The sequence below is a fragment of the Theropithecus gelada genome, chromosome 16 (genome assembly GCF_003255815.1).
Source record: "Theropithecus gelada isolate Dixy chromosome 16, Tgel_1.0, whole genome shotgun sequence".
In the NCBI taxonomy this organism is placed as follows: Eukaryota; Metazoa; Chordata; class Mammalia; order Primates; family Cercopithecidae; genus Theropithecus; species Theropithecus gelada.
Genome location: NC_037684.1, coordinates 72209235 through 72225229, shown reverse-complemented (window position 1 = coordinate 72225229; position 15995 = coordinate 72209235).

Sequence of the window (15995 nt, the reverse complement as noted above, 5' to 3'; positions counted from 1 at the left end):
AAAAAAAAAAAAAAAAAAAAAAGAAAATAAAAGCAAAACAAAAAAAAAATTTTTTTTCCTAAAGCCAGCAACTGTAAAGATTGAAGGAACATCAACCCAAACAGATAAGAAAGAACCAGCACAAGAACTCTGCCAACTCAAAAAGCCAAAGTATCTTCTTATTTCCAAACAACTGCACCAGTTCTCCAGCAATGGTTCTTAACTAGGCTGAAATGGCTGAAATGACAGAAATCGAATTCAGAATATGGATAGGAATGAAGATCATTGAGATTTAGAAGTGTAAACCCAATCCAAGTATTGTAAGTAATACAATAAAATGATATAGGAGATGATAGACAAAATGACCATTTTAAGAAAGAGCCAAACTGATGTGATAGAGCTGAAAAACTCACATCAAGACTAACAGAATACAATCACAAGTATTAACAGCAGAATCGATCAAGCCGATGAAAGTATCTGAGCTCAAGGACTAGTTCAAAATAAGTCAGTCAAACAACAATAAAGAAAAAAGATTAAAGAAGAGTGAACAAAACCTCTCCCATAAAAATTTATCCAACCTTGCTAAAGAAGCCAATATTCAAATTCAGGAAATGTAGAGAACCCCTCTGTACAAGATACTATATGAAACAAGCATTCCCAAGACACACAGTCATCCAATTCTCCAAGGTTGATATGAAAGAAAAAATGTAAAAGGCAGCTAGAGAGAAGGGGCAATTCATTTATAAAGGGAACTCCATCAGGCTAACAGCAGACCTTTCAGCAGGAACCCTGCAAGTCAGAAGAGATTGGGGGCCTACATTCATTATTCTTAAAGAAAATAAATTCTAACCAAGAGTTTTAGATCTGCCTAATTAAGCTTCATAAGTGAAGAAGAAATAAGATCCTTTTCAGAAAAGCAAATGCTAAGGGAATTCATCACCACCAGACCTGCCTTACAAGAAGTCCTTAAGGGAGTGCCAAATATGGAAATAAAAGACCAATACCAGGCACCACAAAAACACATAGACCAATGACACTATAAAGCAACCACAAGATCAAGTCTACATAATAACCAGCTACTAACATGACAACAGGATTAAATCTGCACATTTAATCTGATATTAACCTTGAATATAAATTAGCAAAATGTACCAATTAAAAGGCTCCAAGAGCAAGTTGGATAAAGAAACAATCCCCAACAGTACACTGTCTTCAAGAGACCCATCTCACATGCATTGACACCCATAGACTCAAAGTAAAGAGATGGAGAAAAATCTACCAAGCAAATGGAAAACAGAACAAAGCAGGGATTGCTATTCTAATTGCATAGAGAACAGGCTATAAACCAACAAAGATCAAAAAAGACAAAGAAGGGGATTACATAATGGTAAAGAGCTCAATTCAACAGGAAGACCTACCCTAAATATATATGCATCCAACACAGGAGCATAGAGATTCATACATTAAGCTCTTAGAGGCCTATGAAAAGACGTAGATGACCACACAATAATAGTTAGAAACTTCAACACTCCACTGATAGTATTAGACAGATCATTGAGGCAGAACATTGACAAATGTATTTGGAATCTGAACTTGATGCTTGGCCAGATGGACGAACAAAACACCTACAGAACTCTCCACCCAAAAACAATAGAATATACAGACTTCTCATCTGCACATTGCACATGCTTTAAAATCAACCACACAATTGACCACGAAATAATTTCCAGCAAATAAAAAAAAATCATACTAACTACAGTCTTGGACTACAGCATAATATAAATTGAAATTAATACTAAAAAGTCACTCAAAACTATAAAATTACATAGAAATTAAACAATGTGCTCCTGAGTGACTTTTGGACAAACAATGAAATCAAGGCAGAAATAAATTATTTGAAACTAATGAGAACAAAGATACATCATGCCAGAATTTCTGGGACACAGCTAAAGCAGCTTTAAGAGGGAAATTTATAGTGCTAAATGACCACACCTAACAGTTTGAAAGATCTCAAATTAAAAACCTAACATCACACCTAGAGGAACTAGTGAAACAAGAGCAAACCAACTCCAAAGATAACATAAGACAAGTAATAACCAAAATTAGAGCTGAATTGAAGGAAATTGAGACAAAAAAAAGCATATAAAACATCAACAAGTCCAGGACTTGTTTTTTGAATGAGTAAACAAGATATATATACCACTAGCTAGATTAATAAAGCAAAAAAGAGAAAATCCAAATAAGCACAATCAACAATGATAAAGGGATGTTACCACTGACCCCACAAAAATACAAAAAAAAACAAAAACAAAAACAAAAATAAAAACAAAAAACCCCTCAGAGACTACTATGAACACCTCTTTGCACACGATCTAGAAAGCCTGGAATAAATTGATAAATTCTTGGAAGCATACAAGCTACCAAGAATGAACAAGGAAGAAATTGAATCCCTGTACAAACCAATAGTTAATTCTGAAATTAAATCAGTAATAAAAACCCTACCAACCATAAAAAGTCAAGGACCAGATGAATTCACAGCTGAATTCAACATGCTGTACCAAGAAGAGCTGGTACTATTCCTACTGAAACTATCCCCCAAAAATTGAGGACTAGGAACTCCCCCTAACTCATTCTAAGAGGTCAGAATCATCTTGATAAGAAAACCTGGCAAAGACACAACATAAAAAGGAAACTACAGGCCACTATCATTGATTAACAGTAATCCAAAAATTCTTAACAAAGTAGAGCAAAACTTATCTAGCAGCACATCAAAAATCTAACCCAGCACAATCAAGTAGACTTAACCTCTGGGATGCAAGCTTGGTTCAACATACAAAAATCAATAAACTTGATTCACCACATAAACAGAACTAAATACAGACACCACATGATATTTAAACAGATGTAGAAAAGGATTTTGATAAAATTTAACATCTATTTATGTTAGAAACCCCTAACAAACTAGGCATTGAAGGAACATACTTCAAAACAGTGAGACATCTATGACAAATCCACAGTCAACATCATACTGAATGGGCAAAAGTTGGAAGCATTCTCCTTGAAAACTGGAACAAGACACAGATGCCCACTCTTGCCATTCTTATTCACTATGGAACTAAGTGTCCTAGCTGGAGCAACCAGACAAAAGAAATAAATAAATGATATCCGCAAAAGGTGAAATGCAGTAAATTATTTCTGTAGATTATATGATTCTACGCCTAGAAAACCCCATAGTGTCTTCCCAAAAGCTCCTTAAGCTGATAAACAGCTCCAGCAACATTTCAGGTACAAAATTAATGCACAAAATTCAGTAGCATTTCTGTACAACAACATCCAAACTGAGAACCAAATCAAAAACACAGTTGCTTTCACAATTGTCATGAAAAGAATGAAATAGTTAGGAATACAGATAACAGGGAGGTGAAAATATTCTACAATGAGAACTACAAAACACTGCTCAATAAAATCAGAGATGACACAAACAAATGGAAAACCATTCCAAGATTATGGATAGGAAGAATCAATATTGTTAAAATGGTCATACTGCTGAAAGCAATTTACAGATTCAGTGCTATTTATATCAAACTATCAATGACATTTTTCATGAATTAGAAAACGTTATCTTAAAATTTATATGGAGTGAAGGAAGATCCCGAACAGCCAAGGCAATCCTAAGGAAAAAGAATAAAGCAGGAGGCATCATACGAGGCATCATACTAGGCATCATACCACCAAACTTCAAATTATACCACAAAACTACGGTAACCAAAACAGCACAGTACTTGTACAGAAGCAGACGCATAGACCAATGGAACAGAATAGAGAGCCAAAGAACAGTGCCACAGACCTGCAATCATCTCACCTTTGACAAAGTCAACAAAAGCCAGCAATGGGGAAATGACTCCCTATTCAATAAATGGTGCTGTGATAACTGGTTAGCCATATGCAGATTGAAACTGGACTCCTTTCTTAAACCATATACAAAAATTAACTCAAGATGGATTAAAGACTTACAATTAAAACCCAAAACTATAAACACCCTGAAAGAGAAGCTAGGCAATACCATTCTGGACATAAGAACAGGCAAAGATTTCATGATGAAGATGCCAAAAACAAATGCAACAAAAACAAAATTTGACAAATAGGACCTAATTAAACTAAAGAGCTTCTGCACAGCAATAGGAACTATCAACAGAGTAAGCAGAAAACCTACAGAATTGGAGAAAATATTTGGAAATTACGAATCCAATGAAGATGTAATATCCAGAACGTATAATGAACATAAATAACAAGCAAAAAACAAATGACCTCATTAAAAAAGGGGCAAATCTGCTGGCTGGCAAGATGGCTGAATAGGAACGGCTCTGGTCTGCAGCTCTCATTGAGATCAACACAGAAGACAGGTGATTTCTGCATTTCCAACTGAAATATCCAACTCATCTCACTGGGACTGGATAGACAGTGCGTGTAGACCGCACAGGGTGAGCTGAAGCAGGGTGGGGTGTCTTCTCACCTGAGAAGTGCAAGGGGTCAGGGAACTCCCTCCCCTAGCCAAAGGAAGCCCTGAGGGACTGTGCCATGAGGGATGGTGCACTCCAGCCCAGATACAACACTTTTCACATGGTCTTTGCAACCCGCAGACCAGCAGATTCCCTCAGGTGCCTATACCACCAGAGCCCTGGGATTCAAGCACAAAACTGGGTAGCCGTTTGGGCAGACATGAGCTAGCTGCAGGAGTTGTTTTTATATCCCAGTGGTGAGTGGAATGCCAGCCAGCCAGAACATTTCACTCCCCTGTAAAAAGGGCGGAAGCCAGAGAGTCAAGTGGTCTTGCGCAATGGATCCCACCCCCATGGAACCCAGCAAGCTAAGATCCACTGGCTTGAAATTCTCACTTCCAGCACAGCAGTCTGAAGTCGACCTGGATCACTTGATCTTGGTTGGGGGAGGAGTGTCCACCATTACTGAAGATTCAGTAGGCAGTTTTCCCCTCACAGTGTAAACAAAGCCACTGGGAAGTTCAAACTGGGTGAAACCCACTGCAGCTCAGCACAGCGGCTGTAGCCAGACAGCCTCTCTAGATTCTTTCTCTCTGGGAAGGGAATCTCTGAAAGATAAACAGCAGCCTCAGTCAAGGGCTTATAGATAAAACTCCCATCTCGCTGGGACAGAGCACCTGGGAGAAGGGGTGGCTGTGTGTGCAGCATCAACAGACTTAAATGTTCCTGCCTACTGGCACTGAAGAGGGTAGCAGATCTCCCAGTACAGTGCTAGGGCTCTGCTAAGGGACAGACTGCCTTCTCAAGTTGTTGCCTGACCCACGTGCCTCCTGACTGGGAGACACCTCCAAACAAGGATCGACAGACACCTCATACAAGAGTGCTCTGGCTGGCATGTGGCAGGTACCACTCTGGGACAAAGCTTCTAGAGGAAGGAACAGGCAGCAATCTTTGCTCTTCTGTAGTCTGTGCTGGTGATACCCAGGCAAACAGGGTCTGGAGTGAATCTCCAGCAAACTCCAGCAGACCTACAGCAGAAGGTCCTGACTATTAGAAGGAAAATTACCAAACAGAAAGAAACAGCATCATCAACAACAAAAATGACATCTAAACAGAAACCCCATCCGAGGGTCACCAACATCAAAGACAAAATGTAGATAAATCCATGAAGATGAGGAAAAACCAGCACAAAAAAACTGAAAATTTCAAAAACCAGAACGCCTCTCCTCCTCCAAAAGATCACAATTCCTCGCCAACAAGGTAACAAAACTGGACAGAGAAGGAGTTTAATGAATTGACAGAAGTAGGTTTCAGAAGGTGGGTAATAACAAACTCCTCTGAGCTAGAAGAGCATGATGCAACCCAATGCAAGGAAGGTAAGAGCCTTGAGGAAAGGTAAGAGGAATTGCTTACTAGAATAACCAGTTTAGAGAAGAACATAAATGACCTGATGGAGCTGAAAAACACAGCACAAGAACTTCGTGAAGCATACACAACTATCAATACCCGAATTGATCAAGCAGAAGAAAATATATCAGAGATTGAAGATCAACTCAATGAAATAAAATGAGAAGACAAGGTTAGAGAAAAAAGAGTGAAAGTAATGAAGAAAGCCTCCAAAAAATATGGGACTATGTGAAAAGATAAAATCTATGTTTGATTGGTGTACCTGAAAGTGACAGGGAGAATGGAACCAAGTTGGAAAACACTCTTCAGGATATTGTCCAGGAGAACTTCCCTATCCTAGCAAGACAGGTCAACATTCAAATTCAGGAAATACAAAGAACACCACAAAGATACTCCTCGAGAAGAGCAACCCCAAAACACATAATCATCAGATTCACCAAGGTTGAAATGAAGAAAAAAATGTTAAGGCCAGCCAGAGAGAAAGTTGGGGTTACCCACAAAAGGAAGTCCATCAGACTAACAGTGGATCTCTCTGCAGAAACCTTACAAGCCAGAACAGTGGGGGCAAATATTCAACACTGTTAAAGAAAAGAATTTTCAACCCAGAATTTCACATCCAGCCAAAATAACCTTCATAAGTGAAGGAGAAATAAAATTCTTTACAGACAAGCAAATCCTGAGAGATTTTGCCACCACCAGGCCTGCCTTACAAGAGTTCCTGAAGAAAGCACTAAATATGGAAAGGAACAACAGGCACCATCCACTGTAAAAACATACCAAATTGTAAAGACCATTGACACTATGAAGAAACTGCATCAACTAATGGGCAAAATAACCTGCTAGCATCATAATGGCAGAATCAAATTCACACATGACAATATTAACCTTAAATGTAAATGGGCTAAATGCCTCAATTAAAAGACACAGATGGGAAAATTGGATAAATAGTCAAGACCCATTGGTGTGCTGTATTCAGGAGACCCATCTCACATGCAAAGACACACATAGGTTCAAATAAGGAGATGGAGGAAGATTTAACAAGCTAATGGAAAGCAAAAAAAAAAAAAAAAAAGCAGGGGTTGCAATCCTAGTCTCTGATAAAACAGACTTTAAACCAACAAAGACTAAAAAAAAAAAAAAAAAAAAAAGACAAAGAAGGGCATTACATAATGGTAAAGGGATCAATGCAACAAGAAGAGCTAACTATCCTAAATATATATGCACCCAATAGAGGAGCACCCAGATTGATATAGCAAGTTCTTAAAGACCTAAAAAGAGACTAAGACTCCCACACAATAATAGTGGGAGACTTTAACACCTCACTGTCAATATTAAACAGATCAATGAGACAGAAAATTAACAAGGATATTCAGGACCTGAACTCAGCTCTAGACCAAGCAGAACTAATAGACATCTATAGAAATCTACACCACAAATCAACAGAATATACATTCTTCTGAGCACCACATCACACTTATTCTAAAATTGACCACATATTTGGAAGTAAACACTCCTCAGCAAATGTAAAATGATGGAGATCATAACAAACAGTCACTCAGACCACAGTGCAATCAAATTAGAACTCAGGATTAAGAAAGTCACTCAAAACCACACAACTACAGGAAACTGAGCAACCTGCTCCTGAATGACTATTGGATAAATAACAAAATGAAGGCACAATAAATAAATTCTTTAAAACCAATGAGAACAAAGACACAATGTACCAGAATCTCTGGGACACAGCTAAAGCAGTGTAGAGAGAAACTTATAGCACTAAATGCCCACAGGAGAAAGCAGGAAAGATCTAAAATTCACACCCAACGTCACAATTAAAAGAACTAGAGAAGCAAGAGCAAACAAATTCAAAAGCTAGCAGAAGACAAGAAATAACTACGATCAGAGGAAAACTGAAGGAGAAAGAGACATGAAAAACCCTTCAAAAATCAATGAATCCAGGAGCTGGTTTTTTGAAAACATTAATGAAATAGATTGATAGCCCGACTAATAAAGAAGAAAAGAGAGAAGAATCAAATAGTCACAATAAAAAATGATAACGGAAATATCAGCTCTGATCACACAGAAATACCTACTACCATTGGAGAATACTAGAAACACATCTATGCAAATAAACTAGAAAATCTATAAGAAATGGATAATTTCCTGAACACAAACACCCCCCCCAAGAATAAACCAGGAAGAAGTCGAATCCCCGAATAGACCAATAACACATTTTTGAAATTGAGGCAGTAACTAATAGCCTACCAACCAGAAAAACCCCAGGACCAGAAGGATTCACAGCCGATTTCTACCAGAGGTACAGAGAGGAGCAGGTACCATTCCTTCTGAAACTATTCCAAACAATAGAAAAAAAGGGAGTACTCCTCCCTAACTCATTTTATGAGGTCAGCATCATCCGGACAACACAACCTGGCAGAGACACACACACACACAAAGAAAATTTCAGGCCAATATCCCTGATGAACATCGATGCAAAAATCCTCAATAAAATACTGGCAAACCAAATCGAGTGACACATCAGAAAGCTTATATAACACGATCAGTTCGCATCATTCCTGGGATGCAAGGCTGGTTGAACATATGCAAATCAATAAAAGTAATCCATCACATAAACAGAACCAATGACAAAAACCACATGATTTTCTCAATAGATGCAGAAAGGCCTTCACTAACATTCAACAGCCCTTCATGCTAAAAACTCTCAATAAACTAGATATTGATGGAACACATCTCAAAATACTAAGAACTATTTATGAAAAACCCACAGTTGCTATCATACTGAATGGGCAGAAGCTGGAAGCATTCCCTTCAAAAACCTGAACAATAAAAGGAGGCCCTCTCTCACCACTCCTATTCAACATATAATTGGAAGTTCTGGTGTGGGCAATCAGGAAAGAGAAAGAAATAAAAGGTATTCAAATAGGAAGAGAGGAAGTCAAATTGTCTCTGTTTGCAGTTGACATGATTGTATATTTAGAAAACCCCATTGTCTCAGCCCAAAATCTCCTTAAGCTGATCAGCAACTTCAGTGAAGTCTCAGGATACAAAATCAACATGCAAAAATCACACGCATTTCTATATACCAATAATAGACAGAGAGCCAAATCATTAGTGAACTCTCATTCACAATTGCTACAAAAAGAATAAAATACCTAGGAATACAACTTACAAGGGATGTGTAGGACCCCTTCAAGGAGAACTACAAACCACTGCTAAATGAAATAAGAGAGGACACAAACAAATTTTAAAAATTCCATGCTTATGCATAGGAAGAATCAATATCATGTAAATGGCCATACTGCCCAAAGTAATTTAAAGATTCAATGCTATTCCCATCAAGCTACCATTGACTTTCTTCACAGAATTAGAAAAAACTACTTTAAATTTTATACGGAACCAAAAAAGAGCTTGTGTAGCCAAGACAATCCTAAGCAAAAAGCACAAAGCTGGAGGCATCACGCTACCTGACTTCAAACTATACTACAAGGCTACAGTAACCAAAACAGCATAGTACTGGTACCAAAACAGATATATAGACCAATGGAACCAAACAGAGGCCTCAGAAATAATGCCACACATCTACAACCATCTGATCTTTTACAAACCTGATGAAAACAAGCAATGGGAAAATGATTCCCTATTTAATAAATAGTGTTGGGAAAACTGGCTAGCCATATGTAGAAAGCTGAAACTGGATCCCTTTCTTACACCTTATACAAAAATTAACTCAAGATGGATTTATGACTTAAATGTAATACCTAAAACCATAAAAGCCCTAGAATAAAACCTAGGCAATAACATTCAGGACATAGGCATGGGCAGGGACTTCATGTCTAAAACACCAAAAGCAGTGGCAACAAAAGCCAAAATTGACAAATGGGATCTAATAAAACTAAATAGCTTCTTCACAGAAAACAAACAAACAAACAAAACAAAACTATCATCAGAGTGAACAGGCAACCTATAGAATGGGAGAAAATTTTTGCACTCCACTCATCTGACAAAGGGCTAATATCCAGAACCTACAAAGAACTCAAACAAATTTACCAGAAAAAAACAAATAACCCCATCAAAAAGTGGGCAAAGGATATAAACAGACGCTTCTCAAAAGAAGACATTTATGCGGCCAACAGACACATGAAAAAATGCTCATCATCACTAGCCATCAGAAAAATGCAAATCAAAACCACAATGAGATACCATCTCACACCAATTAGAATGGCGATCATTAAAAGGCAGGGAACAACAGGTGCTGGAGAGGATGTAGAGAAATAGGAACACTTTTACACTGTTGGTGGGACTATAAACTAGTTCAACCATTGTGGAAGAAAGTGTGGCAATTCCTCAAGATCTAGAACTAGAAATACCATTTGACCCAGCCATCCCATTACTGGGTGTATATCCAAAGAATTATAAATCATGCTGCTATAAAGACACATGCACCCGTATGTTTATTGTGGCACTATTCACAATAGTGAAGACTTGGAACCAACCCAAATGTTCATCAATGACAGACTGAATTAAGAAAATGTGGCACATACACACCATGGAATACTATGCAGCCATAAAAAGGATGAGTTTATGTCCTTTGTAGGGACATGGGTGCAGCTGGAAACCATCATTCTCAGCAAACTATCACAAGAACAGAAAACCAAACACCACATGTTCTCACTCATAGGTGGGAATTGAACAGTGAGAACACTTGGACACAGGAAGGGGAATATCACACACCAGGGCCTATTGGAGGTTGGAGGGAGTGGGGAGGGATAGCTTTAGGGGATATACCTAATGTAAATGATGAATTAATGGGTGCAGCACACCGACATGGCACATGTATACATATGTAACAAACCTGCAGGTTGTGCACATGTACCCTAGACTTAAAGTATAATAAAAAAGAAAAAGAAAAACAAAACCAATTATGTTAATTAATAGTTGCTCAGTTTTTGGAACACTATGAAAGGGTTTTAAAAGTTATAAAAATTTCACCAAAGTATGATATTTAAGAAACAAACAAACAAAAACAAAAACAAACAAACAGAAAGCCAAAAACTGTTTTTTGGAGAAATGGTTCTTGCTACATTGCCCAGGCTGTTCTCTAACTCTTGTCCTTAAGCAATCCTTCTGCCTCAGCCTCCCAGAGTGCTGGGATGACAGGTAGGAGGCACCATACCCGGTACTTTCGTACCTTTGAAAATATGTATGAGTCAATCCTATTAAACTCCCGAATACTTGTTGTTAAAAAAAAAAAAAGAAGAAGAAGAATGAAAAAATGCTAATCAGAGGGGGGCGGAGCAAGATGGCCGAATAGGAGCAGCTCCAGTCTCCAACTCCCAGCGCCAGTGACACAGAAGACCGGTGATATCGGCATTTTCAACTGAGGTACTGGGTTCATCTCACTGGGGAGTGCCGGACGATCGGTACTGGTCAGCTGCTGCAGCCCGACCAGCCAGAGCTGAAGCAGGGCGAGGCATTGCCTCACCTGGGAAGTGCAAGGGGGAAGGGAATCCCTTTTACTAGCCAGGGGAACTGAGACACACAACACCTGGAGAATCGGGTAACTTCCACCCCAATACTGCGCTTTGAGCAAACAGGCACACCAGGAGATCATATCCCACACCGGGAGGGTCCCACACCCACGGAGCCTCCCTCATTGCTATCACAGCAGTCTGTGATCTACCTGCAAGGCAGCAGCGAGGCTGGGGGAGGGGCGCCCGCCATTGCTGAGGCTTAAGTAGGTAAACAAAGCTGCTGGGAAGCTCGAACTGGGTGGAGCTCACAGCAGCTCAAGGAAACCTGCCTGTCTCTGTAGACTCCACCTCTGGGGGCAGGGCACAGNGCAAATGTAGGAGATGATGAGTTCATAAACTTTATTGCTAATCACTTGACATGTGTGTAATTCAAACTGTAACCAATATACTGGGTTTTGTTTTCTTTTTCCACCAAGAACTCAGCCCCAGGAAAAACCTGAAAAGGCCCTAATCTCTCATCTATGGTTCACCTTGAGGCTCTGTACAAGCAAGAAGTGACTAAGGCGGAGTTGTAACCTGCCTGCCTAAGAGGAAAATGTATGCCCAACACATACAAAGATCCCTCTGGCAGTTGCTGAAGACTTACTGGTTTAAGGTATAAAGAAATCTGTCTAATCATTAACTAATCACCATATTAACCAAGCAGACATTTTAGTGGCTATACATGATAAAGAATACAGACTTTACAGATTGGTTCAGGAAAGTTTCTAAACAAAAATAGCAGCAGTGCCACCAACAACTGCAACAACAAACCCTAGAGAGGAGAGAATCTGATTTCCAGAGTTACCACATTATATTATTTAAAATAACTAACTGGTTTTCAACAAAAAATTATTAAAACACACAAAGAAACATGAAAGCATGGACCCACACACAGTAAAAAATAAAGCATCAATGGAAACTACCTCCAAGGAAGTCAAGATGTTGTACTTATTAAACACAGACATTAAGCCTGTTATTATAAGTACGTTCAAAGGCCTACATAAAACCATGTATAAAGATTTAAAAGAAATTATGAGAATGATATTTCACTAAATGGAAATTTTGGAGTTGAAAAGTATAATAATTGAAATAAGTGTATCAGTAAAACATAACAAATTTAAACATATACTCACCTAACAAAACAGTCCCATAATATAGGAAGCAAAAATGTATAAAATTGAAGGGGCAAAGAGATAATTCAACAGTAGTAGCCGGACAAAGTGAAAGCAGTGCTCAGAGGGAAATTTATAGCTATAAAATGTCTACAATTTAAAAAGAAGAAATCAATAACCTAAAGTTATACCTTAAGGCGCTACTAAATTTTTTAGAAAGCAGAAGGAAGGAAATAATAAATATTAGAACGGAGATAAAATAGAGAACAGAAAAACAGCAGAGGAAATAAAAAAGGCAAAAGTTGGTTATTTGGAAAGATTAAAAAATGGCAAACCATTAGCTAGAGGGACTAAGAAAAAAAGAGAGAAGACACAGATTACTAAAATCAGAATGAAAAAGAAAACATCCCTACTGACCTAAAGAAATAAGAGGATTATAAAGGAACACTATGAACAATGGTATGTGAACTTAGATGAACCAGACAAATTCTTAGAAAAGCATTAACTACCAAAACTGACTCAGTGTAACAGGAAATCTGGATAGATCCATAACAAGTAAAACTTCCCACAAAGAAAAGCCTGGGTTGAAATGGCTTCATGTGAATTATACCAAACATTTCAAGAAGAATTAATACCAATCCTTCACTAACTCTTCCAAAAAATGGAAGGGAACAATTCCAAACCCACTTTATGAGACCAATATTACCTAAACTAGACAAAGACATCAGATGAACACCACAGACCAGTATCCTTATGAATACAGACACAAAATTCACAACAAAATACTAACAAAGTGGGTTCAGCAACAAATAAAATGCAGCATATACTACAGCCAAATGGAAATTATCTTAGGAATACAAGCTTTTGTATTTTATGTAATACAAAAAATCAATCAATAGAATAAAGAACAACTGCACAATCATCTTAATAGTTTCAAAAATGCATTTGACATAATTCAACAAACTAAAAATAGAAGCAAACATCATCAACCCGATAAAGACTCTCTGTGAAAAACAACATCTAACATCATACTTAATGGTAAACAGCTGAATAGCTGAATGTGATCATAAACAGGACAACAATGTCCCTTCTCACTTTTCTTTTTCTCTCTTTTTTTTTTTTTTGGATACAGGATCTTGCTTATCACCCAGGTTGGAGTACAGTGGTGCAATTTCGGTTCAATGCAACCTCCACCCCGCCAGTTCAAGGGATCCTCCCATCTCAGCCTCCCAAGTAGCTGGGATTACAGGTTTGCGCCACCACGTCTGGCTAATTTTTGTATTTTTTAGTAGAGTCGGGGTTTTACAATGTTGGCCAGGCTGGTCTCAAACTCCTGTCCTCAAGTGAGCCACCCACCTTAGGCTCCCGAAGTGCTGGGATTACAGGCATGGGCCACCATGTCCAGCCATTCCTTCTCACTTCTATTCAACATTATATTCTACATTTTTGCAAGGGAAATTAGAAAAGGAAAAGAAATACAAAGTATCCAGATAGGAAAGGACAAAGCAAATTTCTATTTGCAAATGATACAATCTCTCTATATAGTTAATGTTATCTTGCATATAAAAAACCCTAAGAAATCCAGGCATATACACACATAATTTAGTTCTATTAGAACTAATAAGCTAGTTCAGCAAGATTCAGGATACAAGATCTATATGTGTGTGTGTAAGTCAATTATTTGCATACACTACCAATAACTATTTCAAAAAGAAATTAAGAAAAAAAATCATTTATAACAGCAAAAATAAGAAAACAGAATGAAGTTAACAAAAGATGCGTAAAATATGCACACTGAAAACTATAAAACTACGAAACTGAAAGAAACTAAAGAATACATAAATAAATGGGAGGACAACCCATGTTGAAGTATGGAAGACTTAATCTTGCTAATATAGCATTACTCTCCAAATTGATCAACAGATTCAACACAAGACTTACGTAAATTCCATCTGGCTTGTTTTTTCTGAAATGGAAAAGCTGATCCTAAAATTCATTTGGAAATGAATTTGTTTCTCAAAACAATATTGAAAAAGAAGAAAGCTGAGGCACTCACACCTCCTAATTTCAAAACTTACTTCAAAGATACTTTCAAAACTTACTTCAAAGCTATAGTGCTCAAGACAGTATGGTACTGACATTAGGATAGACATTTCCATCAATGGAATAGGACTGACAGTCTAGGAATAAATCCCTACTATAATGGTCAGTTGGTTTTCAATAAGGGTACTAAGACAATGAGTAGAGAATAGTCTTTTCAACAAACAGTGCTGAGACAACTGAATATTCACATGCCAAAGAATGAAGTTGAATCTCTACCTCAGACCATAAACAAAACTTAACTCAAAATGGACTATAAACCTAAATATAAGTAGTAAAACTATAAAACTGTAAGAACGAAAGAGGAACATCTCCATGACCTTTGATTTGGCAATGAATTATTAGATATGACACCAAAAGCACAATAGACAAAAGACAAGAACAGATCATTTGGATTTCATCAAAATTAAAAACTTCTGTGCTTCCAGGGACATCATTAAAAACTCAAAAAGGCAACCAAAGAATGTGAGAAAATATTTACAAATCATTTATCTGAAAAGGAATGTGTGTTTACATGTAAACGAATAACCCAATTAAAAAATGGTCAAAGGATTTGAATAGACATTTCTCCAAAGGAGATATACAAATGACCAGTAAGTATGCTCAAGAGAAGATGCTCAAAGTCCTTAGTAATTCGGAAAATAAAATCCATAAGATACAGTAAGATACCACTTCACACCCAATGAGATGTCTATAATAAAAAAAGCCAGACAATATTAAGTGTTGTTGAGCAATTGCAACACTCATACATTGCTGGTGGGAATGTACTATCGCGCAGCTGCTTTGGAAAGCAATCTGACAGTTCCCCAAATGGTTTAACATAGAATTATCATACGATCCAGCAAAATTCCAACCCCAGGTATATACCAAGAGAAATGAAAACATACGCTCACACAAAAACATATACACAAATGTATTAGCATCATTAATTGCCCCAAAGTGGAAACAACTCAAATGCTCATCAACTGACAAATGGATAAGCAGTATGTGCTATATCCATACAACTGGAATACTATTTGGCCACAAAAAGGAATACAGTACTGACACAAGCGACAACACACATAAGCCTTGAAAACATTATGCTAAAATGAAAGAAGACAGTCTCAAAGGACCATATATTATACCATTCCATTTATATGAAATGTCCAGAATAGGCAAATCTATAGAGATGAAAAGATTAGCGGTTGTCAGAGGCTATGAGGTGGGGGAATTGAGTACTACTAGTGGGTATGGGGCTTCTTTTTGAGGGTGATGGAATGTTCTGGAATTCCACACAGTGATGGTTATCTGGGGATATATTTAAAAACCACTGAAATGAATACTTTATGAATTATATGAATTACAACTTAGTAAAACTATCATTAAAA